The sequence below is a fragment of the Carcharodon carcharias genome, chromosome 5 (genome assembly GCF_017639515.1).
Source record: "Carcharodon carcharias isolate sCarCar2 chromosome 5, sCarCar2.pri, whole genome shotgun sequence".
In the NCBI taxonomy this organism is placed as follows: Eukaryota; Metazoa; Chordata; class Chondrichthyes; order Lamniformes; family Lamnidae; genus Carcharodon; species Carcharodon carcharias.
Genome location: NC_054471.1, coordinates 7,373,408 through 7,399,649, shown reverse-complemented (window position 1 = coordinate 7,399,649; position 26,242 = coordinate 7,373,408).

Here is a 26,242-nt window from a genome sequence, read left to right as displayed (position 1 = left end):
GAAGGCGAATCTGAGGGAGGTCACCTCTAGGGTAGAGAAGGCTGATCTGAGGGAGGTCACTCCTGGGCTAAAGAAGACTGATCTGAGGGAGGTCAAACCTGGTGTAGAGAAGGTTGATCTGAGGGAGGTCAGTCCTTGGGTAGAGAAGGCTGATCTGAGGGAAGTCACCATGTGTTAGAGAAGACTGATCTGAGGGAGGTCAGTCCTGCGTTAGAGAAGGCAGATCAGAGGGAGGTCACTCCAGGGTTAGAGAAGGATGTTCTGAGAGAGGTCAATCCTGGGTTAGAGAAGGCTGATCTGAGGGTGGTCAGTCTTGGGTTAAAGAAGGCAGATCTGAGGAAGGTCAGACCTGGGTTAGAGAAGGCTGATCTGAGGGAGGTCACCCCAGGGATAGAGAAGGCTAATCTGAGAGAGGTCAAGCCTGGGTAAGAGAAGGCTGATCTGAGGGAGGGCAATACTGGATTAGAGAAGGCTGATCTGAGGGAGGTCAGTACTGGGTTAGAGAAGGCTGATCTGAGGGAGGTCATTCCTGGGATAGAGAAGACTGATCTGAGGGAGGTCACTACTGGGTTAGAGAAGAATGCTCTGAGGGAGGTGTGTCCTGGGTTAGAGAAGGCTGACCTGAGGGAGGTCACTCCTGGGTTAGAGAAGTCTGATCTGAGGGTGCTCAGCCCTGGGTTAGAGAAGGCTGATCTGAAGAAGTTGACTCCTGGGTTAGAGAAGGCTGATCTGAGGGAGCTCAGTCCTAGGTTAGAGAAGGCTGATCTGAGCGGGGTCTCTCCTGGGCTAGAGAAGACTGATCTGAGGGAGGTCCCTCCTGCGTTAGAGAAGAATGATCTGAGGTAGGTCACTCCTGGGTAAGAGAAGGCTGATCTGAGGGAGTACACTCCTGGGTTATAGAAGGCTGATCTGAGGGAGGTCACTCCTGGGATAGAGATGGCTGATCTGAGGGAGGTCTGTCCTGGATTAGAGAAGGCTAATCTTACGAAGTTCAGTCATGGGTTAGAGAAGTCTAATCTGAGGGAGGTCACCTCTAGGGTAGAGAAGGCTGATCTGAGGGATGTCACTCCTGGGTTAGAGAAGACTGATCTGAGGGAGGTCAGTCCATGGGTAGAGAAGGCTGATCTGAGGGAGGTCAGTCCTGGGTTAGAGAAGGCTTTTCTGAGGGAGGTCACCATGCGTTAGAGAAGACTGATCTGAGGGAGTTCACTCCAGGGTTAGAGAACGCTAATCTGAGGGAGTTCAGTCCTAGGTTAGAGAAGGCTGATCAGAGGGAGGTCATTCTTGGTGTAGAGAAGGCTGATCTGAGGGAGCTCACTCCTGGGTTAGAAAAGGCTGATCTGAGGGAGGTCAGGTGTATGTTAGAGAAGGCTGATCTGAGGGAGTACACTCCTGGGTTAGAGAAGGCTGATCTGAGGGAGGTCAGTCCTGGGATAGAGAAGAATGATCTAAGGGAGGTCACTCCTGGGATAGAGAAGACTGATCTGAGGGAGGTCTGTCCTGGATTAGAGAAGGCTGTTCTTAGGAAGTTCAGTCATGGGTAAGAGAAGTCTAATCTGAGGGAGGTCACCTCTAGGGTAGAGAAAGCTGATCTGAGGGATGTCACTCCTGGGTTAGAGAAGACTGATCTGAGGGAGGTCAGTCCATGGGTAGAGAAGGCTGATCTGAGGGAGGTCAGTCCTGGGTTAGAGAAGGCTGATCAGAGGTAGGTCATTCTTGGTGTAGAGAAGGCTGATCTGAGGGAGCTCACTCCTGGGTTAGAGAAGGCTGATCTGAGGGAGGTCACTCCTGGGTTAGAGAAGGCTGATCTGTGGGAGTTCACTACTGGGTTAGAGAAGGCTGATCTGAGGTTGCTCAGTCCGGGGTAAGAGAAGGCTGATCTGAAGGAGGTTACTCCTGGGTTAGAGAAGGCTGATCTGAGGGAGTTCAGTCGTGGGTTAGAGAAGACTGATCTGAAGGAGGTCACACAGGGTTAGAGAAGGATGATCTTAGAGAGGTCCATCCTGGGTTAGAGAAGCCTGATATGAGGGAGGTCACTCCTGCGATAGAGATGGCTGATATGATGGAGGTCAGTCCTGGGTTAGAGAAGGCTGATCTGAGGGCTGTCAATCCTGGGTTAGAGAAGGCTGATCTGAGGGAGGTCAGTCCTGGGTTAAAGAAGGCAGATCTGAGGAAGGTCAGACCTGGGTTAGAGAAGGCTGAGCTGAGAGAGGTCAGTCCTGGGTAAGAGAATGCTGATCTGAGGGAGGTCAGACCTGGGATAGAGAAGACTGATCTAAAGGAGGTCAGTACTGGGTTAGAGAAGAATGCTCTGAGGGAGGTCTGTCCGGGATTAGAGAAGGCTGATCTGAGGGAGGTCAATCCTGAGTTAGAGAAGGCCGATCTAAGGGTGTTCTGTCATGGATTAGAGATGGCTGATCTGAGGGAGGTCACTCCTGGGTTAGAGAAGACTGATATGAGGGAGGTCAGTCCTGGTTTAGAGAAGGCTGATCTGAGGGAGGTGAGTCCATGGGTAGAGAAGGCTGATCTAAGCGTGTTCTGTCATGGATTAGAGATGGCTGATCTGAGGGAGGTCACTCCTGGGTTAGAGAAGACTGATATGAGGGAGGTCAGTCCTGGTTTAGAGAAGGCTGATCTGAGGGAGGTCAGTCCGTGGGTAGAGAAGGCTGATCTGAATGAGGTCAGACCTTGGTTAGAGAAACCTGATCTGAGGGAAGTCTGTCCTGTGTTAGAGAAGACTGATCTGAGGGAGGTCACCCCAGGGTTAGAGAAGGCTGATTTGATACAGGTGAATCCTGGGTTAGAGAAGGCTGATCTGATGGAGGTCAGTCTTTGTTTAGAGAACGCTGATCTGAGGGAGGTCAGGTGTGTGTTAGAGAAGGCTGTTCTGAGGGAGTTCACTCCTGGGTTAGAGAAGGCTGATCTGAGGGATGTCAGTCCTGGGTTAGAGATGGCTGATCTGAGGGAGGTCTGTGTTGGATTAGAGAAGACTGATCTTAGGAAGTTCAGTCGTGGGTTAGAGAAGGCTAATCTGAGGGAGGTCACCTCTAGGGTAGAGAAGGCTGATCTGAGGGAGGTCACTCCTGGGCTGAAGAAGACTGATCTGAGGGAGGTCAAACCTGGTGTAGAGAAGGTTGATCTGAGGGAGGTCAGTCCTTGGGTAGAGAAGGCTGATCTGAGGGAAGTCACCATGTGTTAGAGAAGACTGATCTGAGGGAGGTCAGTCCTGGGTTAGAGAAGGCAGATCAGAGGGAGGTCACTCCAGGGTTAGAGAAGGATGATCTGAGAGAGGTCAATCCTGGGTTAGAGAAGGCTGATCTGAGGGTGGTCAGTCTTGGGTTAAAGAAGGCAGATCTGAGGAAGGTCAGACCTGGGTTAGAGAAGGCTGATCTGAGGGAGGTCACCCCAGGGATAGAGAAGGCTAATCTGAGAGAGGTCAATCCTGGGTAAGAGAAGGCTGATCTGAGGGAGGTCACTCCTGGGCTAAAGAAGACTGATCTGAGGGAGGTCAAACCTGGTGTAGAGAAGGTAGATCTGAGGGAGGTCAGTCCTTGGGTAGAGAAGGATGATCTGAGGGAGGTCACCATGTGTTAGAGAAGACTGATCTGAGGGAGGTCAGTCCTGGGTTAGAGAAGGCAGATCAGAGGGAGGTCACTCCTGGGTTAGAGAAGTCTGATCTGAGGGTGCTCAGTCCTGGGTTAGAGAAGGCTGATCTGAAGAAGTTGACTCCTGGGTTAGAAAAGGCTGATCTGAGGGAATTCAGTCCTAGGTTAGAGAAGGCTGATCTGAGGGAGCTCAGTCCTGGGTTAGAGAAGGCTGATCTGAGCGGGGTCACTCCTGGGTTAGAGAAGGCTGGTCTGAGGGAGGTTAGTTCTGCGTTAGAGAAGGCCGATCTGAGGGAGGTCAGTCCGTGGGTAGAGAAGGCTGATCTGAGGGAGGTCACTCCTGGGTTAGAGAAGGCTGATCTGAGGGAGGTCAGTCCTGGGTTACAGATGGCTGATCTGAGGGAGGTCGCTCCTGGGTTAGAGAAGTCTGATCTGAGGGAGGTCACTCCTGGGTTAGAGAAGAATGATCTGAGGGAGGTCACTCCTGGGTTAGAGAAGGCTGATCTGACGGAGGTCAGCCCTGGATTGCATAAGGCTGATCTGAGGGAGCTCAGTACTGGGTTAGAGAAGGCTGATCTAAGGGAGGTCACTCCTGGGCTAGAGAAGACTGATCTGAGGGAGGTCCCTCCTGCGTTAGAGAAGAATGATCTGAGGTAGGTCACTCCTGGGTAAGAGAAGGCTGATCTGAGGTAGTTCACTCCTGGGTTAGAGAAGACTGATCTGAGGGAGGTCACACCTTGGTTAGAGAAGGCTGATCTGAGGGAGGTCTATCCAGGATTTCAGAAGGCTGATCTGTGGGAGCTCTGTCCTGAGTTAGAGAAGGCTGATCTGATGGAAGTCAGCCCTGGATTGGATAAGGCTGATCTGAGCGAGCTCAGTACTGGGTTAGAGAAGGCTGATCTAAGGGAGGTCACTCCTGAGTTAGAGAAGACTGATCTGAGGGTGTTCAGTCCTGGGTTAGAGGAGGCTGACCTGAGGAAGGTCAGTCCTCGGGTAGAGAAGGCTGATCTGAGGGAGGTTACTCCTGGGTTAGAGAAGTCTGATCTCAGGGACTTCAGTCCTGGGGTAGAGAAGGCTGATCTGAGGGAGGTCACCTCTAGGGTAGAGAAGGCTGAGCTTAGGGAGGTCACTCCTGGGTTAGAGAAGACTGATCTGAGGGACGTCACTCCGGGGTTAGAGAAGAATGATCTGAGGTAGGTCACTCCTGGGTAAGAGAAGGCTGATCTGAGGGAGTCACACCTGGGTTAGAGAAGGCTGATCTGAGGGAGGTCACTCCTGGGTGAGATATGGCGGATATGAGGGTTTTCTTTCATGGGTTAGAGAAGGCTGATCTGAGGGAGGTCAGTCCTGAGTTAGAGAAGACTGATCTGAGGGTATTCAGTCCTGGGTTAGAGGAGGCTGACTTGAGGACGGTCAGTCCTCGGGTAGAGAAGGCTGATCTGAGGGAGGTTACTCCTGGGTTAGAGAAGGCTGATCTCAGGGATTTCAGTCCTGGGGTAGAGAAGGCTGATCTGATGGACGTCACCTCTAGGGTAGAGAAGGCTGAGCTTAGGGAGGTCAATCCTGGGTTAGAGAAGACTGATCTGAGGGATGTCACTCTGGGGTTAGAGAAGAATGATGTGAGGGAGGTCACTCCTGGGTCAGAGTAGAATGATCTGAGGTAAGTCACTCCTGGGTTAGAGAAAGCTGATCTGAGGGAGGTCACTCCTCGGTTAGAGTAGAATGATCTGAGGTAGGTCACTCCTGGGTTAGAGAAGGCTGATCTGAGGGAGGTCAGTTCTGAGATAGAGAAGGCTGATCTGAAAGAGGTCACTCCTGGGTTAGAGAATGCTGATCTGAGGGATGTCACTCCTGTGTTTGAGAAGGCTGATCTGAGGGATGTCAGTCCTGGGTTAGGGAAGGCTGATGTGAGGGAAATCACTCCTGGATTATTGAAGGCTGGTCTGATGGAGTTCAGTCCTGGTTTAGAGAAGGCCGATCTGAGGGTGTTCTGTCATGGGTTAGAGATGGCTGATCTGAGGGAGGTCTGTCCGTGGGTAGAGAAGGCTGATCTGAGGGATGTCAGTTCTGGGTTAGAGAAGACGTATCTGAGGGAGTTCATTCCGGGGGTAGAAAAGGCTGATCTGATGGAGGTCACCTCTGGGGTAGGGAAGGCTGTTCTGAGGGAGGTCACTCGTGTGTTAGCGAAGGCTGATCTGAGGGAGATCACTCCTGGGATAGAGAAGATTGATCTGAGAGAGGTCACTCCTGTGTTAGAGGAGGCTGATCTGAGGGAGCTCAGTCCTGGGTTAGAAAAGGCTGATCTGAGGGAGATCAGTCCTGGGTTAGATAAGGCGGATCTGAGAGAATTCAGTATTGAGCTGGAGATGGCTGATCTGAGGGAGTTCTTTCCTGAGTTAGAGAAAACAGATCTGAGGGTGTTCTGTCATGGGTTAGAGATGGCTGGTCTGAGGGAAGTCACTCCTGGTTTAGAGAAGGCTGATATGAGGGAGGTCAGTCCTGGGTTAGACAAGGCTGATCTGAGGGAGGTCAGTCCGTGGGTAGATAAGGCTGATCTGAGGGAGGTCAGACCTTGGTTAGAGAAATCTGATCTGATGGAAGTCTGTCCTGGGTTAGAGAAGGCTGAACTGAGGGAGGTCACTCCTGGGTTAGAGAAGACTGATCTGAGTGAGGTCACACCTGGGGTAGAGAAGGTTGATCTGAGGGAGGTCAGTCCTTGGGTAGAGAAGGCTGATCTGAGGGAGGTCAGTCCTGGGATAGAGAAGGTTATTCTGAGGGAGGTCACCATGTGTTAGAGAATACTAATCTGAGGGAATTCAGTTCTAGGTTAGAGAAGGCTAATCTGAGGGAGGTCAATCCTGCGTTAGAGAAGGTAGCTCAGAGGGAGGTCATTCCTGGGGTAGAGAAGGCTGATCTGAGGGAGGTCACTCCTGGGTTAGGGAAGGCTGATTTGAGGGAGGTCACTCCTGGGTTAGAGAAGGCTGATCTATGGGAGTTCACTACTGGGTTAGAAAAGGCTGATCTGGGGGAGTCAATCCTGGGTTAGAGAAGAATGATCTGAGGGAGGTCACTCCTGGCTTAGAGAAGGTTGATCTGAGGGTGGTCTGTCCGGGATTAGAGAAGACTGATCTGAAGGAGAACAGTCCTGTGTTAGAGAAGGCTGATCTGAGGGAATTCTTTCCTGGAATAGGGAAGACTGATCTGAGGGAGATCAGTCCTGGGGTGGAGAAGGCTGATCTGAGGGAGGTCAATCCTGAGTGAGAGAAGGCTGATCTGAGAGAGGTCAGTCCTGGGATAGAGAAGAATGATCTGAGGGAGGTCACTCCTGGGATAGAGATGGCTGATCTGAGGGAGGTCTGTCCTGGATTAGAGAAGGCTGATCTTAGGAAGTTCAGTCGGGGGTTAGAGAAGTCTAATCTGAGTGAGCTCACCTCTAGGGTAGAGAAGGCTGATCTGAGGGATGTCACTCCTGGGTTAGTGAAGACTGATCTGAGGGAGGTCAGTCCATGGGTAGAGAAGGCTGATCTGAGGGAGGTCAGTCCTGGGTTAGAGAAGGCTTTTCTGAGGGAGGTCACCATGCATTAGAGAAGACTGATCTGAGGGAGGTCACTCCAGGGTTGGAGAACGCTAATCTGACGGAGTTCAGTCCTAGGTTAGAGAAGGCTGATCAGAGGGAGGTCATTCTTGGTGTAGAGAAGGCTGATCTGAGGGAGCTCACTCCTGGGTTAGAGAAGGCTGATTTGAGGGAGGTCACTCCTGGGTTAGAGAAGGCTGATCTGTGGGAGTTCACTCCTGGGTTAGAGAAGGCTGATCTGAGGGTGCTCGGTCTGGGGTAAGAGAAGGCTGATCTGAAGGAGGTTACTCCTGGGTTAGAGAAGGCTGATCTAAGGGAGTTCAATCGTGGGTTAGAGAAGACTGATCTGAGGGAGGTCACACCAGGGTTAGAGAAGGATGATCTGAGAGAGGTCAATCCTGGGTTAGAGAAGCCTGATATGAGGGAGGTCTCTCCTAGGATAGAGATGGCTGATATGAGGGAGGTCAGTCCTGGGTTAGAGAAGGCTGATCTGAGCGCTGTCAATCCTGGGTTAGAGAAGGCTGATCTGAGGGAGGTCAGTCCTGGGTTAAAGAAGGCAGATCTGAGGAAGGTCAGACCTGGGTTAGAGAAGGCTGATTTGAGGGAGGTCACTCCAGGGTTAGAGAAGGCTGATCTGAGAGAGGTCAGTCCTGGGTTAGAGAAGACTGATCTGAAGGAGGTCACTCCTCGGTTAGAGAAGAATGCTCTGAGGGAGGTCTGTCCTGGATTAGAGAAGGCTGATCTGAGGGAGGTCAATCCTGGGTGAGCGAAGGCTGAGCTGAGGGAGGTCACTCCTGGGTTAGCGAAGGCAGTTCTGAGGGAGGTCACTCCTGGTTTAGCGAAGGCTGATCTGAGGGAGGTCACTCCTGGGTTAGAGAAGGCTGATCTGAGGGAGGTCAGTCCTGGGTTAGAGAAACCTGATCTGAGGGAGGTCAGTCCTGGGTTAGAGAAGGCTCATCTGAGGGAGATCAGTCCTGGGTTAGAGAAGGCTGATCTGCGGGAGCTCAGTCCTGGGTTAGATAAGGCTGATCTGAGAGAATTCACTACTGAGCTGGAGAAGGCTGATCTGAGGGAGTTCAGTCCTGAGTTAGAGAAGGCCGATCTGAGGGTGTTCTGTCATGGGTTAGAGATGGCTGGTCTGAGGGAGGTCACTCCTGGGTTAGAGAAGGCTGATCTGAGGGAGGTCAGTCCTGGGTTAGAGAAGGCTCATCTGAGGGAGGTCAGTCCATGGGTAGAGAAGGCTGATCTGAGGGAGGTAAGACCTTGGTAAGAGAAACCTGATCTGAGGGAAGTCTGTCCTAGGTTAGAGAAGGCTGATCTGAGGGAGCTCAGTCCTGAGTTAGAGAAGGCTGATCTGAGGGATGTTAGTTCTGGGTCAGAGAAGACGGATCTGAGGGAGTTCATTCCTGGGGCAGAAAAGGCTGATCTGATGGAGGTCACCTCTGGGTTAGGGAAGGCTGATCTGAGGGACGTCACTCCTGGGTTAGAGAAGACAGAACTGATGGAGGTGACTCCTGGGTTAGAGAAGGCTGATCTGAGGGTGGTCTGTCCTGGATTAGAGAAGACTGATCTGAAGGAAGTGACTCCTGGGTTAGAAAAGGCTGATCTGAGGGAGTTCAGTCCTGGGTTAGAGAAGGCTGATCTGAGGGAGGTCACTCCTGGGTTAGAGAACGCTGGTCTGAGGGAGTTCAGTCCTGGGTTAGAGAAGGCTGATCTGAGAGAATTCAGTATTGAGCTGGAGAAGGCTGATCTGAGGGAGGTCAGTCCGTGGGTAGAGAAGGCTGATCTGAGGCATGTCAGTTCTGTGTTAGAGAAGACTGATATGAGGGATGTCAGTTCTGGGTTAGAGAAGTCTGATCTGAGGGAGTTCATTCCTGGGGTAGAAAAGGCTGTTCTGAGGGAGGTCACCTCTGGGGAAGGGCAGGCTGATCTGAGGGATGTCAATCCTGGGTTAGAGAAGAATGATCTGAGGGAGTTCACTCCTGGCTTAGAGAAGGCTGATCTGAGGGTGGTCTGTCCTGGATTAGAGAAGACTGATCTGAAGGAGATCAGTCCTGTGTTAGAGAAGGCTGATCTGATGGAGGTCAGTCCTGGATTAGGGAAGACTGATCTGAGGGAGATCAGTCCTGGGTTAGAGAAGGCTGATCTGAGGGAGGTAACTCCTGGTTTACAGAAGGCTGATATGAAGGAGTTCACTACTGGGTTAGAGAATGCTGATCTGAGAGACTTCAATCCTGAGTTAGAGAAGACTGATCTGAGGGAGATCAGTTTTGGGTTAGAGAAGGCTGATCTGAGCGAGGTCACTCCTGGTTTAGAGAAGGCTGATCTGAGGGAGGTCACTCCTGGTTTAGAGGAGGCTGATCTGAGGGAGCTCAGTCCTGTTTTAGAGAAGGCTGATCTGAGGGAGGTCACTCCTGGGTTAGATAAGGCTGATCTGAGAGAATTCAGTATTGAGTTAGAGAAGTCTGATCTGAGGGAGTTCAGTCCTGAGTTAGAGAAGGCTGATCTGAGGGAGTTCAGTCCTGAGTTAGAGAAGGCCGATCTGACGGTGTTCTGTCATGTGTTAGAGATGGCTGGTCTGAGGGAGGTCACTCGTTGGTAAGATAAAGCTGATCAGAGGGAGTTCAGTCCTGCGTAAGAGAAGGCTGATATGAGGGAGGTAAGTCCGTGGGTAGAGAAGGCTGATCTGAGGGAGGTCAGACCTTGGTTAGAGAAGACTGATCTGAGGGAGGTCACACCTTGGTTAGAGAAGGCTGATCTGAGGGAGGTTTATCCTGGATTTGAGAAGGCTGATCTGTGGGAGGTCTGTCCTGGGTTAGAGAAGTCTGAATTGACGGAGGTCAGCACTGGATTGGATAAGGTTGATCTGAGGGAGCTCAGTACTGGATTAGAGTAGGCTGATCTAAGGGAGGTCACTCCTGGGCTAGAGAAGACTGATCTGAGGGAGGTCCCTCATGCATTAAAGAAGAATGATCTGAGGTAGGTCACTCCAGGGTAAGAGAAGGCTGATCTGAGGGAGTCACAACTTGGTTAGAGAAGGCTGATCTGAGGGAGGTCACTCCTGGGTTAGAGATGCCTGATCTGTGGGAGATCAGTCCTGGGTTAGAGAAGACTCATCTGACGACGTTCAGTCCTGGATTACAGAAGGCTGATCTGAGGGAGATCACTCCAAGCTTAGGGAAGGCTGATCTGAGGGAGGTCAGTCCTGAGTTAGAGAAGGCTGATCTGAGGAAGGTCAGTCCTCGGGTAGAGAAGGCTGATCTAAGGGAGATCACTCCTGGGTTAGAGAAGACTGATCTGAGGGAGGTCAGTCCTGGGTTAGAGAAGGCTGATCTGAGGGAGGTCAGTCCTGGGTTAGAGAAGGCTGATCTGAAGGAGGTCAGCCCTGGATTGGATAAGGCTAATCTGAGGAAGCTCAGTACTGGGTTAGACTAGGCTGTTCTAAGGGAGGTCACTCCTGGGCTAGAGAAGAATGATCTGAGGTAGGTCACTCCTGGGTTAGAGAAGGCTGATCTGAGGGAGTCACACCTGGGTTAGAGAAGGCTGATCTGTTGGAGGTCAGTCCTGGGTTAGAGAAGACTGATGTGAGGGAGGTCACTCCTGGGTTACAGAAGAATAATATGAGGGAGGTCACTCCTGGGTCAGAGTAGAATGATCTGAGGTAAGAAATTCCTGGGTTAGAGAAGGTTGATCTGAGGGAGGTCACTCATGGGTTAGAGTAGAATGATCTGAGGTAGGTCACTCCTGGGTTAGAGAAGGCTGATCTGAGGGAGGTCAGTCCTGGATTGGAGAAGGCTGATCTGAGGGAGGTCACGAAGGGTTAGGTAAGGCTGATCTGAGGGAGTTCAGACCTGGGTTATTTAAGGCTGTTCTGACTGAATTCAGTATTGAGTTAGAGAAGGCTGATCTGAGAGAGGTCAGTCCCAAGTTTGAAAAGACTGATCTGAGGGAGATCACGCCTGGGTTAGAGATGACTGATCTGTGGGAGGTCACTCCTGGGTTAGAGAAGAATGATCTGAGGGAGGTCAATCGTTGGTTAGAGAAGAATGATCTGAGGCAGGTCACTCCTGGGTTAGATAAGGCTGATCTGAGGGAGGTTACTCCTGGGTTTGAGAAGGCTGATCTGATGGAGGTCACTCCTGGTTTAGAGACGGCTGATATGAAGGAGTTCACTCCTGGGTTAGTGAAGGCTGATCTGAGAGAGTTCAATCCTGAGTTACAGAAGACTGATCTGAGGGAGATCAGTTTTGGGTTAGAGAAGGCTGATCTGAGGGAGGTCACTCCTGGTTTAGAGAAGGCTGATCTGAGGGAGGTCACTCCTGGTTTAGAGAAGGCTGATTTGAGGGAGCTCAGTCCTGGGTTAGAGAAGGCTGATCTGAGGGAGGTCACTCCTGGGTTAGAGAAGGCTGATCTGAGGGATTTCAGTCCTGAGTTAGAGAAGGCCGATCTGAGGGTGTTCTGTCATGTGTTAGAGATGGCTGGTCTGAGGGAGGTCACTCGTTGGTAAGATAAGGCTGATCTGAGGGTGGTCAGTCCTGCGTTAGAGATGGCTGATATGAGGGAGGTAAGTCCGTGGGTAGAGAAGGCTGATCTGAGGGAGGTCAGACCTTGGTTAGAGAAGACTGATCTGAGGGAGGTCACTCCTGGGTTAGAGAAGACTTATCTGAGGGAGGTCACACCTTGGTTAGAGAAGGCTGCTCTGAGGGAGGTCTATCCTGGATTTGAGAAGGCTGATCTGTGGGAGTTCTGTCCTGGGTTAGAGAAGGCTGAATTGACGGAGGTCAGCACTCGATTGGATAAGGCTCATCTGAGGGAGCTCAGTACTGGGTTAGAGTAGGCTGATCTAAGGGAGGTCACTCCTGGGCTAGAGAAGACCGATCTGAGGGAGGTCACTCATGCGTTAGAGAAAAATGATCTGAGGGAGGTCACTCCTGGGTAAGAGAATGCTGATCTGAGGGAGTCACAACTTGGTTAGAGAAGGCTGATCTGAGGGAGGTCACTCCTGGGTTAGTGAATGCTGATCTGTGGGAGATCAGTCCTGGGTTAGAGAAGATTCATCTGAGGGCGTTCAGTCCTGAATTAGAGAAGGCTGATCTGAGGGAGATCACTGCAAGGTTAGGGAAGGCTGATCTGAGGGAGGTCACTCCTGGGTTAGATATGGCGGACATGAGGGTTTTCTTTCATGAGTTAGAGAAGGCTGATCTGAGGGAGGTCTATCCTGGATTTGAGAAGGCTGATCTGTGGGAGGTCAGTCCTGGGTTAGAGAAGGCTGATCTGAAGGAGGTCAGCCCTGGATTGGATAAGGCTGATCTGAGGAAGCTCAGTACTGGGTTAGAGTAGGCTGATCCAAGGGAGGTCACTCCTGGGCTAGAGAAGACTGATCTGAGGGAGGTCACTCCTGGGTGAGATATGGCGGACATGAGGGTTTCCTTTCATGGGTTAGAGAAGGCTGATCTGAGGGAGTTCAGTCCTGGGTTAGAGAAGGCTGACCTGAGTAAGGTCAGTCCTCGGGTAGAGAAGGCTGATCTGAGGGAGGTCACTCCTGGGTTAGAGAAGACTGATCTGAGGGAGGCCACACCTCGGTTAGAGAAGGCTGATCTGAGGGAGGTCTATCCTGGATAGGATAAGGCTGATCTGAAGAAGCTCAGTACTGGGTTAGAGTAGGCTGATCTAAGGGAGGTCACTCCTGGGCTAGAGAAGACTGATCTGAGGGAGGTCACTCATGCGTTAGAGAAGAATTATCTGAGGTATGTCACTCCTGGGTAAGAGAAGGCTGATCTGAGGGAGTCACACCTTGGTTAGAGAAGGCTGATCTGAGGGAGGTCACTCATGCGTTAGAGAAGAATTATCTGAGGTATGTCACTCCTGGGCTAGAGAAGACTGATCTGAGGGAGGTCACTCATGCGTTAGAGAAGAATTATCTGAGGTATGTCACTCCTGGGTAAGAGAAGGCTGATCTGAGGGAGGTCACTCTTGGGTTAGAGATGCCTGATCTGTGGGAGATCAGTCCTGGGTTAGAGAAGGCTCATCTGAGGGAGGTCAGTCCTGGGTTAGGGAAGGCTGATCTGAGGAATCTCAGTCCTGGGTTAGATAACAATGATCTGAGGGAGGTCACTCCTGGGTGAGATATGGCGGATATGAGGGATTTCTTTCATGGGTTAGAGAAGGCTGATCTGAGGGAGGTCAGTCCTGAGTTAGAGAAGGCTGATCTGAAGGTGTTCAGTCATGGGTTAGAGAAGGCTGATCTGAAGGAGGTGACTCCTGGGGTAGAGAAGGCTGATCTGAGGGAGGTTACTCCTGGGTTAGAGAAGACTGATGTGAGGGAGGTCACTCCTGGGTTAGAGTAGAATGATCATTGTACGTCACTCCTGGGTTAGAGAAGGCTGATCGGAGGGAGGTCAGTCCTGGGTTAGAGAATGCTGATCTGAGGGAGGTTACTCCTGGGTTAGAGAAGGCTGATCTCAGAGACTTCAGTCCTGGGGTAGAGAAGGCTGATCTGAGGGAGGTCACTCCTGGGGTAGAGAAGGCTGATCTGAGGGAGGTCACTCCTGGGTTAGAGAAGACTGATGTGAGGGAGGTCACTCCTGGGTTAGAGTAGAATGATCATGGTAGGTCACTCCTGGGTTAGAGAAGGCTGATCGGAGGGAGGTCAGTCCTGGGTTAGAGAATGCTGATCTGAGGGAGGTTACTCCTGGGTTAGAGAAGGCTGATCTCAGGGACTTCAGTTCTGGGTTAGGGAAGCCTGATCTGAGGGAGGTCACCTCTAGGGTAGAGAAGGCTGAGCTTAGGGAGGTCACTCCTGGGTTAGAGAAGACTGATGTGAGGGAGGTCACTCCTGGGTTAGAGAAGACTGATGTGAGGGAGGACACTCCTGGGTTACAGAAGAATGATATGAGGGAGGTCAATCGTTGGTTAGAGAAGAATGATCTGAGGCAGGTCACTCCTGGGTTAGATAAGGCTGATCTGAGGGAGGTTACTCCAGGGTAAGAGAAGGCTGATATGACGGAGTTCAGTCGTGGGTTAGAGAATGCTGATCTGAGGGAGGTCACTCCTGGGTTAGAGACACCTGATCTGAGGGAGGTCACTCCTGAGAGAGAGAAGGCTGATCTGAGGGATTTCTGTCCGTGGGAAGTGAAGGCTGATCTAAGGGGGTTCAATCCTTGGGAAGAGAAGGCTGATCTGACGGAGGTCAATCCTGGGGTAGAAAAGGCTGATCTGAGGGAGGTCAATCCTGGGGTAGAAAAGGCTGATCTGAGGGAGGTCACCTCTGGGGTAGAGAAGCCTGATCTCAGGGAAGTCGCTCCTAGGTTAGAGAAGACTGATCAGAGGGAGGTCAGTCCTGGGTTAGAGAAGGCTGATCTGAGGTAGGTCAGTCCTTTGGTAGAGAAGGCTGATCTGAGGTAGGTCACTCCTGAGTAATAGAAGGCTGATCTGAGGGAGGTCACACCTAGGTTAGAGAAGGCTGATCTGAGGGTGGTCTGTCCTGGATTAGAGATGGCTGATCTGAGGGAGGTCAGTCCTGGGTTAGAGAAGGGTGATCTGAGGGAGGTCTGTACTGGATCAGAGAAGACTGATCTGAAGGATGTCAGTCCTGTGTTAGAGAAGGCTGCTCTGAGGGAGCTTTTTCTGTGTTAGAGAAGTCTGATCTGAGGGAGGTCACTCCTCGTTTAGAGAAGGCTGATATGAGGGAGGTCAGTCCTGGGTTAGAGAAGACTGATCTGAGGGAGGTCACTCCAGGGATAAAGAAGGCTGATCTGTGGGCGGTCAATCCTGGGTTAGAGAAGGCTGATCTCAGGGACTTCAGTCCTGGGGTAGAGAAGGCTGATCTGAGGGATGTCATCTCTAGGGTAGAGAAGGCTGAGCTTAGGGAGGTCACTCCTGGGTTAGAGAAGGCTGATGTGAGGGATGTCAGTCCTGGGTTAGAGAAGACTGATGTGGAGGGAGGTCACTCCTGGGTTAGAGAAGAATGATCTGAGGGAGGTCACTCCTGGGTTAGAGTAGAATGATCTGAGTTAGGTCAGTCCTGGGGTAGAGAAGGCTGATCTGAAAGAGGGCACTCCTGGGTTAGAAAAGGCTGATCTGAGGGAGGTCAGTCCTGGATTGGAGAAGGCTGATCTGTGGGAGGTCACGAAGGGTTAGGTAAGGCTGATCTGAGGGAGTTCAGGCCTGGGTTATTTAAGGCTGTTCTGAGTGAATTCAGTATTGAGTTAGAAAAGGCTGATCTGAGGAAGATCACGCCTGGATTAGAGAAGACTGATCTGTGGGAGGTCACTCCTGGGTTAGAGAAGAATGATCTGAGGGAGGTCAATCGTTGGTTAGAGAAGTATGATCTGAGGCAGGTCACTCCTGGGTTAGAGAAGGCTGATCTGAGGGAGGTTACTCCTGGGTTTGAGAAGGCTGATCTGAGGGAAGTCCGTCCTGGATTGGAGAAGGCTGATCTGAGGGAGGTCACGAAGTGTTAGGTAAGGCTGATCTGAGGGAGGTCACTCCTTGGTTAGAGAAACCTGATCTGAGGGAGGTCACTCCTGAGAGAGAGAAGGCTGATCTGAGGGATTTCTGTCCGTGGGAATTGAAGGCTGATCTGAGAGAGTTCAGTCCCGAGTTTGAAAAGACTGATCTGAGGGAGATCACGCCTTGGTTAGAGAAGACTGATCTGTGGGAGGTCACTCCTGGGTTAGAGAAGAATGATCTGAGGCAGGTCACTCCTGTGTTTGAGAAGGCTGATCTGAGGGAGGTTACTCCTGGGTTTGAGAAGGCTGATCTGAGGGAGGTCACTCCTTGGTTAGAGAAACCTGATCTGAGGGAGGTCACTCCTGAGAGAGAGAAGGCTGATCTGAGGGATTTCTGTCCGTGGGAATTGAAGGCTGATCTAAGGGGGTTCAGTCCTTGGGAAGAGAAGGCTGATCTGAGGGAGGTCACCTCTGGGGTAGAGAAGCCTGATCTCAGGGAAGTCGCTCCTGGGTTAGAGAAGACTGATCAGAGGGAGGTCAGTCCTGGGTTAGAGAAGGCTGATCTGAGGTGGGTCAGTCCTTGGGTAGAGAAGGCTGATCTGAGGTAGGTCACTCCTGAGTAATAGAAGGCTGATCTGAGGGAGGACACACCTAGGTTAGAGAAGGCTGATCTGAGGGAGGTCTGTCCTGGATTAGAGATGGCTGATCTGAGGGAGGTCAGTCCTGGGTTAGAGAAGGGTGATCTGAGGGAGGTCTGTACTGGATCAGAGAAGACTGATCTGAAGGATGTCAGTCCTGTGTTAGAGAAGGCTGCTCTGAGGGAGCTTTTTCTGGGTTAGAGAAGTCTGATCTGAGGGAGGTCACTCCTCGTTTAGAGAAGGCTGATATGAGGGAGGTCAGTCCTGGGTTAGAGAAGACTGATCTGAGGGAGGTCACTCCAGGGATAAAGAAGGCTGATCTGTGGGCGGTAAATCCTGGGTTAGAGAAGGCTGATCTCAGGGACTTCAGTCCTGGGGTAGAGAGGGCTGATCTGAGGGATGTCATCTCTAGGGTAGAGAAGGCTGAGCTTAGGGAGGTCACTCCTGGGTTAGAGAAGGCTGATGTGAGGGATGTCAGTCCTGGGTTAGAGAAGACTGATGTGGAGGGAGGTCACTCCTGGGTTAGAGAAGAATGATCTGAGGGAGGTCACTCCTGGGTTAGAGTAGAATGATCTGAGTTAGGTCAGTCCTGGGGTAGAGAAGGCTGATCTGAAAGAGGGCACTCCTGGGTTAGAAAAGGCTGATCTGAGGGAGGTCAGTCCTGGATTGGAGAAGGCTGATCTGTGGGAGGTCACGAAGGGTTAGGTAAGGCTGATCTGAGGGAGTTCAGGCCTGGGTTATTTAAGGCTGTTCTGAGTGAATTCAGTATTGAGTTAGAAAAGGCTGATCTGAGGAAGATCACGCCTGGATTAGAGAAGACTGATCTGTGGGAGGTCACTCCTGGGTTAGAGAAGAATGATCTGAGGGAGGTCAATCGTTGGTTAGAGAAGTATGATCTGAGGCAGGTCACTCCTGGGTTAGAGAAGGCTGATCTGAGGGAGGTTACTCCTGGGTTTGAGAAGGCTGATCTGAGGGAAGTCCGTCCTGGATTGGAGAAGGCTGATCTGAGGGAGGTCACGAAGTGTTAGGTAAGGCTGATCTGAGGGAGGTCACTCCTTGGTTAGAGAAACCTGATCTGAGGGAGGTCACTCCTGAGAGAGAGAAGGCTGATCTGAGGGATTTCTGTCCGTGGGAATTGAAGGCTGATCTGAGAGAGTTCAGTCCCGAGTTTGAAAAGACTGATCTGAGGGAGATCACGCCTGGGTTAGAGAAGACTGATCTGTGGGAGGTCACTCCTGGGTTAGAGAAGAATGATCTGAGGCAGGTCACTCCTGTGTTTGAGAAGGCTGATCTGAGGGAGGTTACTCCTGGGTTTGAGAAGGCTGATCTGAGGGAGGTCACTCCTTGGTTAGAGAAACCTGATCTGAGGGAGGTCACCCCTGAGAGAGAGAAGGCTGATCTGAGGGATTTCTGTCCGTGGGAATTGAAGGCTGATCTAAGGGGGTTCAGTCCTTGGGAAGAGAAGGCTGATCTGAGGGAGGTCACCTCTGGGGTAGAGAAGCCTGATCTCAGGGAAGTCGCTCCTGGGTTAGAGAAGACTGATCAGAGGGAGGTCAGTCCTGGGTTAGAGAAGGCTGATCTGAGGTGGGTCAGTCCTTGGGTAGAGAAGGCTGATCTGAGGTAGGTCACTCCTGAGTAATAGAAGGCTGATCTGAGGGAGGACACACCTAGGTTAGAGAAGGCTGATCTGAGGGCGGTCAGTCCTGGGTTAGAGAAGGCTGATCTGAGGGAGGTCTGTACTGGATCAGAGAAGACTGATCTGAGGGAGGTCAGTCCTGGGTTAGAGAAGGCTGATCTGAGGGAGGTCTGTCCTGGATCAGAGAAGACTGATCTGAGGGATGTCAGTCCTGTGTTAGAGAGGGCTGATCTGAGGGAGCTTTTTCTGGGTTAGAGAAGTCTGATCTGAGGGAGGTCACTCCTCGTTTAGAGAAGGCTGATATGAGGGAGGTCAGTCCTGGGTTAGAGAAGACTGATCTGAGGGAGGTCACTCCATGGATAAAGAAGGCTGATCTGTGGGCGGTCAATCCTGGGTAAGAGAATGCTGATCTGAGGGAGGTCAGTCCATGGTTAGAGAAGGAAGATCTGAGGAAGGTCAGACCTGGGTTAGAGAAGGCTGATCTGAGGGAGGTCACTCAAGGGTTAGAGAAGGCTGATCTGAGAGTGGTAAATCCTGGGTTAGAGAAGGCTGATCTGAGGGAGGCCAGTCCTGGGATAGAGAAGACTGATCTGAGGGTGGTCATTACTGCGTTAGAGAAGAATGCTCTGAGGGAGGTCTGTCCTGGATTAGAGAAGGCTGATCTGAGGGAGGTCACTCCTGGGTTAGGGAAGACTGAAATGTGGGTGGTCAGTCCTGGGTTAGAAAAGGCTGATCTGAGGGAGCTCAAACCTGGGTTAGAGAAGGCTGATATGAGTGATGTCACTCATGGGTTAGAGAAGGCTGATCTGAGGGAGATCAATCCTGGGATACAGAAGACTGATCTGAGGGAGGTCACTGCTGGGTTAGAGAAGGCAGCTCAGAGGGAGGTCATTCTTGGGGTAGAGAAGGCTGATCTGAGGGAGGTCACTCCTGGCTTAGAGAAGGCTGATCTGTGGCAGTTCACTACTGGGTTAGAGAAGGCTGATCTGAGGGTGCTCAGTCCTGGGTTAGAGAAGTCTGCTCTGAGGGAGGTCACTCCAGGTTTAGAGAAGGCTGATCTGAGGGAGTTCAGACGTGGGTTAGAGAAGTCTGCTCTGAGGGAGGTCACTCCAGGGTTAGAGAAGGCTGATCTGAGAGAGGTCAATCCTTGGTTAGAGAATCCTGATCTGAGGGAGGTCACTCCTGGGATAGAGAAGACTGATCTGAGGGAGGTCACTCCAAGATTAAAGAAGGCTGATCTGAGGGCGGTCAATGCTGGGTTAGAGAAGGCTGATCTGAGGGAGGTCAGTCCTGGGTTAAAGAAGGCAGATCTGAGGAAGGTCAGACCTGGGTTAGGGAAGGCTGATCTGAGGGAGGTCACTCCAGGGTTAGAGAAGGCTGAACTGAGAGAGGTCAGTCCTGGGTTAGAGAAGGCTGATCTGAGGGATCTCAAACCTGGTGTAGAGAAGGCTGATCTGAGTGAGGTCACTCATGGGTTAGAGAAGGCTGATCTGAGGGAGATCACTCCTGGGATAGAGAAGACTGATCTGAGGGTGGTCACTGGTGGGTTAGCGAAGGCTGATCTCAGGGAGTTCAGTCCGGGGAGCGAGCAGGTTGATATGACGGAGTTCAGTCCTGGGTTAGAGAAGGCTGATCTGAGGGAGGTCAGTCCTGGGTTAGAGATGGCTGATCTGAGGGAGGTCACTCCTGGTTTGGAAAAGGCTGAAATGAGGGAGTTCAGTCCTGTGTTAGAGAAGAATGATCTGAGGGAGGTCACTCCAGGGTTAAAGAAGTCTGATCTGTGGGTGGTCAATCCTGGGTTAGAGAAGGCTGATCTTAGGGAGGTCAGTCCTTGGTCAGCGAAGGCAGATCTGAGGAAGGTCAGACCTGGGTTAGAGAAGGCTGATGTGAGGGAGGTCAGACCTGGGATAGAGAAGACTGATCTGAGGGAGGTCACTACTGGGTTAGAGAAGGCTGATCTGAGGGAGCTCAAACCTGGGATAGAGAAGGCTGATCTGATGGAGATCACTCCTGGGATAGAGAAGACTGATCGGAGGGAGGTCACTCCAGGGTTAGATAAGACTGATCTGAGAGAATTCAGTATTTAGTTAGAGAAGGCTGATCTGAGGGAGGTCAGTCCTGGGTTAGAAAAGGCTGATCTGAGGGAGCTCAGTCCTGAGTTAGAGAAGGCTGATCTGTGGGAAGTCACTCCAGGGTTAGAGAAGGATGATCTGAGAGAGGTAAATCCTGGGTTAGAGAAGGCTGATCTGAGGGAGGCCAGTCCTGGGATAGAGAAGACTGATCTGAGGGAGTTCACTACTGGGTTAGAGAAGAATGCTCTGAGGGAGGTCTGTCCTGGATTAGAGAAGGCTGATCTGAGGGAGGTCACTCCTGGGTTAGGGAAGACTGATATGTGGGTGGTCAGTACTGGGTTAGAAAAGGCTGATCTGAGAGAGGTCACTCATGGATTAGAGAAGGCTGATCTAAGGGAGATCACTCCTGGGATAGAGAAGACTGATCTGAGGGAGGTCACTGCTGGCTTAGTAAAGGCTGATCTGAGGGAGTTCAGTCTTAGCTTAGAGGAGGCTGATCTGAGGGAGGTCAGTCCTGGGTTAAAGAAGGCAGCTCAGAGGGAGGTCATTCTTGGGGTGGAGAAGGCTGATCTGAGGGAGGTCACTCCTGGGTTAGAGAAGGCTGATTTGAGGGAGGTCACTCCTGGTTTAGAGAAGGCTGATATGTGGCAGTTCACTACAGGGTTAGAGAAGGCTGATCTGAGGGTGCTCAGTCCTGGGTTAGAGAAGGCTGATCTGAAGGAGGTGACTCCTGGGTTAGAGAAGGCTGATCTGAGGGAGTTCAGTCGTGGGTTAGAGAAGACTGATCTGAGGGAGGTCACTCCAGGGTTAGAGAAGGCTGATCTGAGAGAGGTCAATCCTGGGTTAGAGAAGCCTGATCTGAGGGAGGTCACTCCTGGGATAGAGAAGGCTGATCTGAGGGAGGTCAGTCCTGGGTTAAAGAAGGCAGATCTGAGGAAGTTCACTCCAGGGTTAGAGAAGGCTAAACTGGGAGAGGTCAATCCTGGGTTAGAGAAGGCTGATCTGAAGGAGGTCAGTCCTGGGATAGAGAAGACTGATCTGAGGGAGGTCACTGCTGTGATAGTACAGGCTGATCTGAGGGAGGTCAGTCCTGGGTTAGAGAAGGCAGCTCAGAGGGAAGTCATTTTTGGGTTTGAGAAGGCTGATCTGAGGGAGGTCACTCCTGGGTTAGAGAAGTCTGATCTGTGGCAGTTCACTACTGGGTTAGAGAAGGCTGATCTGAAGGAGGTGACTCCTGGGTTAGAGAAGGCTGATCTGAGGGAGTTCAGTCGTGGGTTAGAGAAGTCTGATCTGAGGGAGGTCACTCCAGGGTTAGAGAAGGCTGATCTGAGGGAGGTCAGACCTTGTTTAGAGAATGCTGATCTGAGGGAGCTCAGTCTGGGGTTAGAGAAGGCTGATCTGAGTGAGGTCACTAGTGCTTTGGAGAAGGCTAATCTGAGGGAGGGCACTCCTCGGTTAGAGAAGACTGATCTGAGGGAGGTCACTACTGGGGTAGAGAAGGCTGATCTGAGGGAGGTCGGTCCTGGGTTAGAGAAGGCTGATCTGAGGGAGCTCAGTCCTGGGTTAGAGAAGGCTGATCTGAGGGAGGTCAGTCCTGGGTTAGAGAAGAATGATCTGAGGGAGGTCACTCCTGGGTTTTAGAAGGCTGATCTGAGTGAGGTCAATCCTGCGTTGTAGAAGGCTGATCTGAGTGAGGTCACTCCTGGGTTAGAGAAAAATGATCTGAGGGAGGTCACTCCTGGGTTACAGAAGAATGATCTGAGGGAGGTCACTCCTGGGTTTTAGAAGGCTGATCTGAGTTAGGTTACAGCTGGGTTAGAGAAGGCTGATCTGAGGGAGGTCTGTCCTGGGTTAGAGAAGGCTGATCTGAGGGTGTTCAGTCCTTGGTTAGAGAAGGCTGATCTGAGGGAGTTCAGTCCTGGGTTAGAGAAGGATCATCTGAGAGGTGTCAGTCCTTGGTTAGAGAAGGCTGTTCTGAGTGAGTTTCTCTCCTGGGTTCGAGAAGGCTGATCTTAGGGAGGTCACTCCTGGGTTAGAGAAGACTGATCTGAGGGAGGTCACTCCAGGGTGAGAGAAGGCTGATCTGAGGGAGGTCAGTCCTTGGTTAGAGATGGCTGATGTGAGGGAGTTCAGTCCAGGTTGAGAGAAAGCTTTAATGAATGAGGTGACTCCTGCGTTAGAGAAAGCTGATCTGAGGGAGCTCAGTCCTGGGTTAGAGAAGGCTGAGCTGAGGGAGGTCACATCTGGGTTAGAGAAGGCTGATCTGAGGGATTTCAGTCCTGGGTTAGAGAAGACTGATCTGAGGGAGTTCAGTCCCGGGTTCGAGAAGGCTGATTTGACTGAGGTCACACCTGGGTTCGAAAAGGCTGATTTGAGGGAGGTCAGTCCTGGGTTAGAGAAGGCTGATCTGAGGGAGGTCAGTCCTGGTGTAGAGAAGGATGATCTGAGGGAGGTTAATCCTTGGTTAAAGAAGGCTGATCTCAGCGAGGTCATTCCTGGGTTAAAGAAGGATATTCTGAGGGAGGTCAGTGGTGGGGGAGAGAAGGCTGATCTGAGGGAGGTTACTCCTGGGTTAGAGAAGGCTGATCTGAGGGACATCATTCCTGGGGTAGAGAAGGCTGATCTGAGGGAGGTCACTCCTGGGTTAGAGAAGGCTGATATGAGGGAGGTCACACCTGGGTTAGAGAAGTCTGATCTGAGTATGTAACACTTGGGTTTCAGTAGGCTGATCTCAGGGAGGTTCATCCTGGAATAGAGAAGGCTGATCTGAGGTAGTTCAGTCCTGGGTTCGAGAAGGCTGATTTGACAGAGGTCACACCTGAGTTCGATAAGGCTGATCTGGGGGAGATCAGTCCTGGGTTAGAGAAGGGTGAACTGAGGGAGTTCAGTCATGGGTTAGAGTAGGCTGATCTGAGTGAGGTCAGTCCTGGGTTAAAGAAGGCTGATCTGAGGGAGTTCAGTCCTGGGGTACAGAAGTATGATCTGAGGGAGGTAACTCCTGGGTTAAAAAAGGCTGATCTGAGCGAGGTCAATTCCTGGGTTAAAGAAGGCTATTCTGAGGGAGGTTAGTCGTGGGGTAGAGAAGGCTGATCTGAGGGAGGTCACCCCTGGGGTTGAGAAGGCTGATCTGAGGGAGGTCACTCCTGGGTTAGAGAAGACTGAACTGAGGGAGGTCAGACCTGGGTTAGAGAAGGCTGATCTGAGGGAGGTAACTCCTGGTGTAGAGAAGGCTGATCTGACGGAGGTCAGTCCTGGTGTAGAGTATGCTGAACTGAGGGCGGTCACTCCGTGGTTAGAGAAGACTGATCTGAGGGAGGTCAGCCTGTGTTAGAGAAGACTGATCAGAGGGAGGTCACTCCAGGGTTAGAGAAGGCTGATCTGAAGGAGTTCAGTCCGGGGATAGAGAAGGCTGATCTGTGGAAGGTCACTCCTGGGTGAGAGAAGGCTGATATGAGGGGGTTTTGTCCTGGGTTAGAGAAGGCTGATCTGAAGGAGGTGACTCCTGGGTTAGAGAAGCCTGATATGAGGGTGGTCACTCCAGGGTTAGAGAAGGCTGATCTGAGAGATTTCAGTTGTGGGTTAGAGAAGGCTGATCTGAGGGAGTTCAGTCCTGGCTTCGAGAAGGCTGATTTGATGGAGGTCACACCTGGGTTAGATAAGGCTGATCTGAGGGAGGTCAGTCCTGGGTTAGAGATTGCTGATCTGAGGGATGTCACTGACCGGTTAGAGAAGACTGATCTGAGGGAGGTCAGTCCAGGGTTTACGAAGGCTGATCTCAGGGAGGTTCATCCTGGAATAGAGAAGGCTGATCTGAGGGAGATCACTCCTGGGTTAGAGAAGGCTGATGTGAGGGAGTTCAGTACTGGTTTAGAGAAGGCTGATCTGACGGAGGTCAGTCCTGCGTTAAAGAAGGCTGATCTGAGTGAGGTCAGTCCTGGGGTAGAGAAGGCTGATCTGAGGGAGTTTACTCCTGGGTTAGAGAAGGCTGATCTGAGGGACTTCATTCCTGGGGTAGAGAAGGCTGTTCTGAGTGAGTTCACCCCTGGGGTAGAGAACGGTGATCTGAGGGAGGTCACTCCTGGGTTAGAGAACACGGATGTAAGGGAGGTCAAACCTGGCTTAGAGAAGAATGATCTGAGGGAGGTCACTCCTGGGTTAGAGAAGAATGATCTGAGGGAGGTCAGACCTGGATTAGAGAAGGCTGATCTAAGGTAGCTCTGTCCTGGTTTAGAGAAGACTGATCTGAGGGAGGTCACTCCTGGGTTAGAGAAGGCTGATCTGAGGGACATTAGTACTGAGTTAGAGAAGGCTGATATGAGGGAGGTCAGTCCTGGCTTAGAGAAGATTGATCTGAGGGTGTTCCGTCCTGGGGTACAGAAGTATGATATGAGGGAGGTAACTACTGGGTTAAAGAAGGCTGATCTGAGCGAGGTCAATTCCTGGGTTAAAGAAAGCTATTCTGAGGGAGGTCACCCCTGGGGTAGAGAAGGCTGATCTGAGGGAGGTCAGTCCTGGGTTAGAGAAGGCTGATCTGAGGGAGGTCACTCCTGGGTTAGAGAAGGCTGATCTGAGGGAGGTCACTCCTGGGTGAGAGAAGGCTCATATGCGGGTGTTCAGACCTGGGTTAGAGAAGGCTGATCTGAGGGAGTTCAGTCCTGGGTTAGAGAAGGCTGATCTGAGGGAGGTCAGTCCTTGGTTAGAGAAGGCTGATCTGAGGGAGGACAGTCCTGGGGTAGAGAAGGCTGATGTGAAAGTGGTGACTCCAGGGTTAGAGAAGGCTGCTCAGAGGGATATCATTCCAGGGATAGAGAATGCTGATCTGACGGAGGAGACTTCTGGTTTAGAGAAGGCTGATCCGAGGGAGTTCAGTCGCTGGATAGAGAAGGCTGGTCTGAGGGAGGTCACTGCTGTGTTGGAGAAGACTGATCTGAGGGAGGTTACTCCAAGGTTAGAGAAGGCTGAACTGAGGGAAACAGTCCAGGGTTAGAGAAGGCTGATCTGAGGGAGGTCACTCCTGGGTGAGAGAAGGCTGATATGAGGGTGCTCAGTCCTGGGTTAGAGAAGGCTAATCTGAGGGACTTCTGTCCTGAGTTAGAGAATGCTGATCTGAGGGCGTTCAGGCATGGGTAAGAGAAGGCTGATCTGAGGGAGGTCAGTCCTTGGGTAGGAAAGGCTGATCTGAGGAAGGTTACTCATGGGTTAGAGAAGGCTGATCCGAGGGAGTTCAGTCGCTGGATAAAGAAGCCTGGTCTGAGGGAGGTCACTGCTGGGTTAGAGAAGACTGATCTGAGAGAGGTCATTCCAGGTTTAGAGAAGGCTGAACTGAGGGAGTACAGTCCAGGGTTAGAGAAGGCTGATCTGAGGGAGGTCAGTCCTGGGGCAGAGAAGGCTGAACTGAGGGAGGTTACTCCTGGGTTTGAGAAGGCTCATCTGAGGGACTTCATTCCTGGAGCAGAGAAGGCTGATCTGAGGGAGGTCACCCCTGTGGTAGAGAAGACTGATCTGAGGGAGGTTTCCCCTGGGTTAGAGAAGACTGATCTGAGGGAGGTCACTCCTGCATTAGAGAAAAATAATCTGAGGGAGGTCACTCCTGGGTTAGAGAAGAATGATCTGAGGGAGGTCACTCCTGCGTTCGAGAAGTCTGATCTGAGGGTGGTCTGTCCTGGGTTAGAGAAGCCTGATCTGAGTGAGGTCATACCTGTTTTAGAGTAGGCTGATCTGAGGGAGGTCACTCCTGTGTTAGAGAAGGCTGATCTGAGTGAGGTCACACCTGAGTTAGAGAAGGCTGATCTGAGGGAGTTCGGTCCTGCGTTAGAGAAGGCTGATCTGAGGGAGTTCAGTCCTGGGTTAGAGAAGGCTTATCTGACACTGTTCAGTCCTGGTTTAGAGAAGGCTGATCTGAGGGAGATCTGTGCAGGGTTAGAGAAGGCTGATCTGAGGGAGGTCACTCCGGGGTTAGAGAACGCTGATCTGAGGGAGTTCAGTCGTTGGATAGAGAAGGCTAATCTGAGGGAGGCCAGTCCTGGGTAAGAGAGTGCTGATCTGACGGAGGAGACTTCTGGTTTAGAGAAGACTGATCCGAGGGAGTTCAGTCGTTGGATAGAGAAGACTGATCTGAGGGAGGTTACTCCAGGGTTAGAGAAGGCTGATCTCAGGGAGGTCACTCCTGGGTTAGAGAAGGCTGATCTGAGGGAGGTCAATACTGGATTAGAGAAGGCTGATCTGAGGGACGTCAGTACTGGGTTAGAGAAGGCTGATCTGAGGGAG